General features: G+C 47.7%; 1 non-coding gene across 1 annotated transcript; it reads left to right on the top strand.

Moving 5' to 3' along the window:
- The first annotated feature begins 728 nt into the window (after nucleotides 1–728).
- Nucleotides 729–810, top strand: trnas-gcu (transfer RNA serine (anticodon GCU)). The gene has a single exon. It is a non-coding gene; the product is annotated as a tRNA-Ser (tRNA).
- The last annotated feature ends 2,606 nt before the right edge of the window (nucleotides 811–3,416 follow it).

Raw genomic sequence — 3,416 nt, 5'->3', positions numbered from 1 at the left:
TGTAACGGGGATCAGCGCGCTCTTCCACCGTGACCCGAGCCGACCCATCTGGAAGCTAAATGCAAAACTGTCTGAAGATCAGAGCCGAGGGATGACTTGCCCTTATTTCTGCCCCGAAGGCTGTTGTTGTGTTGCGCTAATGAGGCAGACATCCCGAAGCTCACCTGGCAACCCCGGTGAGGTCAGCCCCAGTAATCTGCAGCCTTTTCCGCTTTGAACCGGCCCGGAAGAGTCGAAGCAGCTTTTAAAACCGTAGATATTCTCCGCAGCTCACATTGTCTATCGTCATCCTCCCACCGTTGCTTTTTCTTCACTTCAAACATCTAATATTTTATTAATTCAGCTTTATCCTTCCAATTACAGAATCATGTCCCTGGGCTATTGCAAGAACTCCACCTGACTGGATCTAGGAGATGGTCTGTAGGTTGAAAAAAATCCATTTATTCTCAGTCTGTGCTGCTTATCCTACTCACAGGGTCACCGTGGGGCTGGGAGGCAATCCCGGCAGAGACTGGTCAAGAGGCGGGCTTTAACCCAGACAGGGCGCCAAACAATAAAAGCTTCACGCATAGAAACACACCACTATTTACCGTGTCACTCACACCTAATGGAGTCTTCGGTTCACTTGGTTTTTAGACGATGGAGCCAAACCCGAGAATTCCTGTGTGAGATGGAGCGGGGAGCTTTGCCGCCGTAGGATCGCATCCAGGGAGGGGTGACACTGTGCGGACGAGGTGGCCGAGTGGTTAAGGCGATGGACTGCTAATCCATTGTGCTCTGCACGCGTGGGTTCGAATCCCATCCTCGTCGGAGCATCATTTATGCGTACTATTGAATAACAGCACATAGATATCGCCGCTTACAAACATAACTACAAAAATTAAACACATATGTTTACATTGAAAATCAATATATGCAGACATCAAATGGACAAAACAACAACTTTGGAAGACAAGGATCTTGGACCTTGAAACAATCCGACTTTGGCCAGAATTCAACGAAATAGTGACATTTTAACACCAGATAAACTAACTGATCAAGTATTTCATCTATATCAAGTATTGATCTGTATGGACTACCAATGTAAATACTAATACATTATTGAAAGGCAGATTTTAGCCGACAAAATAAGCCAATGAAGAAATCTGTCATGGACAAGGTGGAGCTGACTACAAAATAAACTTGTTTTGGCCAAAATATCACAATAATATAATCATCATCTACTTCTTCATTTCCTTTCAGCTGCCACAGGCAATCATCTGCCTCCGTCCAACCGTCTCGTCTGCAGCCTCTTCTTTCTCTCACCCGACCCAATATTATGCCCCACCACCACCACAGCCCCCCCCCAATCCGTAAACCTTCGCTCTCGTCTTCGTCCGAGCCACCTTCATACCCAGACCTTCACTATCCTTCCTCCGTCCAAACCGTCTGACTTTATCTCCAGAACCTGTGCCGTCCCTCTGATGGACTCACTCTTGAGTATGATACAGTCCCAGAATGTTTACAATGTAACCGCTGTTTCACATTTGTTTTGAAAAAACGGGGGGTCCCGGTTCATGACCCCCCCGCCCCGTTCACCGACTACTCTTGTGAGTCCAGTTTCCACACACGGCTTTACATCATTCACCAACCTTCCCTCCCTTCAAACCCGCCCGGACAGGAGTTCTGTGCGAAACCGAGCGAAAATCACTGACGAGGAACCGCCAGCGGCGTAGCCTCGCCAGGCCTCTTGTGTGTATCTTCCCACACAGAGAGTAAGTAATAGCGCTGCGCCACAAAGTTTCTATAGCTCAGAAGTGACTGGCCTACTCATGTGGGTCAAGACCTGCCACAGGTGGGCTGAATAACGTCCCTCCCCCTCCTGACAGTGGGCAGCCACAGCCTCAGCGCTCCCTTTCACCCGCCCGGGACACCTGCACCGGACACAAAAGCCACCCCTCTGATTCTTTAAGGCCAGGAGGAGAGAGGGGAACAGGACGTGAGGGAGGGGACGGAGCGGGAGAAAAAGAAAGTGTGGGTCATGGTAGGGGGAGAGCGGTGGGGGAGGAGGAGGTGGGGGCGCCTCGGTCCTTCTTGCCGTGCCGAAACAAAGTAGCACACAAACCGGAGCCACAGCAGGGGAACAGCTGGAGCGCACAGGGGCAGTCTGGGTGGTCCGCCGAGAGGGGAGCGAGAGGAGAGGGTGTGAGCGGAGGATACGAGTGGGAACGGGAGACAAAGAGAAAAGCCCCCCGTTTCGGATAGAGATGCTGGAAATAGAAGCGATCAAAAAGAGGTAAGGAAAGCGAGGGAGGGGAAAAAATGAAGAAAAGTAGCTGCTCGTGCGTTTCCCCTTTATCTCTGTAATTATGGCAAACTGATTCACATCAATATCTAATTATTCAAAGAAGCTCTTGCATCAATAGTCCCATTAGAGGCGGCAATGTAATTCAAATGCAGGGGGATTCACTTCGGTACAGAAAAATACTTAGTAACATTAGTAACATGTGTTTAATGGGGGGGGGGGGATTTCAGCCTCAACGTTCAGTTGAAATTCGGCCCCTTTTTCATAAAATTATTTTATCCATACAATAAAAAGCATATCGCAAACCCATGAAATAACATAACAAAGGTAGCACTTTTTTATGATCCTTTTTCTAAAATCAATCTATTAACAAGGTTGAATCCAAAGTGACAGGTGTGAGTGGATAAGTTGCTTTTGTCGATCCAGACTCGCAAATTCGATGAACGGGAATTGAAGACCGCAGGGATATTTCAAATCAGAATTAACAGGATGTAAAATTCCAAGGAGTAAAATTCCTGCGGCACGGCCTCGTCGCGGTAACAGCGTTATTTCCTCCAGGACCGCGGGCCAGCCGTGGAGCACGGCGTCAGGAAATAAATGGAGCTTTGCAATGAATTGTGCTTATTCACATGATATAACTCACAGTGCGGTGGTTGGAGTGACACTGAGAACACACCTGTGTTCAGAGGAGGTGGCAGGAAATGGCTCAGTGACATCATTTCCTGTGCGTTGCATGAATGGCTTCTCATCAAGAAAAAAAGATGCTGTCTCAGGGGGTTTTACAGGGGTGCATTTAGGAAATATATGTATTTTATGCCTACATCTAGAGCTGCAAATTTGCACAAAAAATGCATCTAGTGAGTTTTGGTTAATGGATTTCAGGGTCCTGCGATTCTACAACATCTTGGCTCATGCTTGGATTTTTATCACGATAACTGCAACTTTCTTCATACCCTTTTCCTCTTCATCAACCGCAGTTATCAGAGGAATCAAATTAATCCCGGCGCTTCACCAAAGTTAGCATGTTTGTGATTGGGGGGGGAGCACACGATAACATCCCACAAAGGAGAGGCATTCATGTGCACGCAGTCAGCCAATTTCCCCTGTGCTTTTTCATACAACACTTATCACG

The sequence above is a fragment of the Fistularia commersonii genome, chromosome 30, assembly GCF_037954325.1.
Source record: "Fistularia commersonii isolate RoL2024-O1a breed Wild chromosome 30, RoL_Fcom_v1.0, whole genome shotgun sequence".
Lineage (NCBI taxonomy): Eukaryota > Metazoa > Chordata > Actinopteri > Syngnathiformes > Fistulariidae > Fistularia > Fistularia commersonii.
Note: the sequence above shows the minus strand (reverse complement) of the source record. Positions and strands in the feature narration are given on the sequence as shown.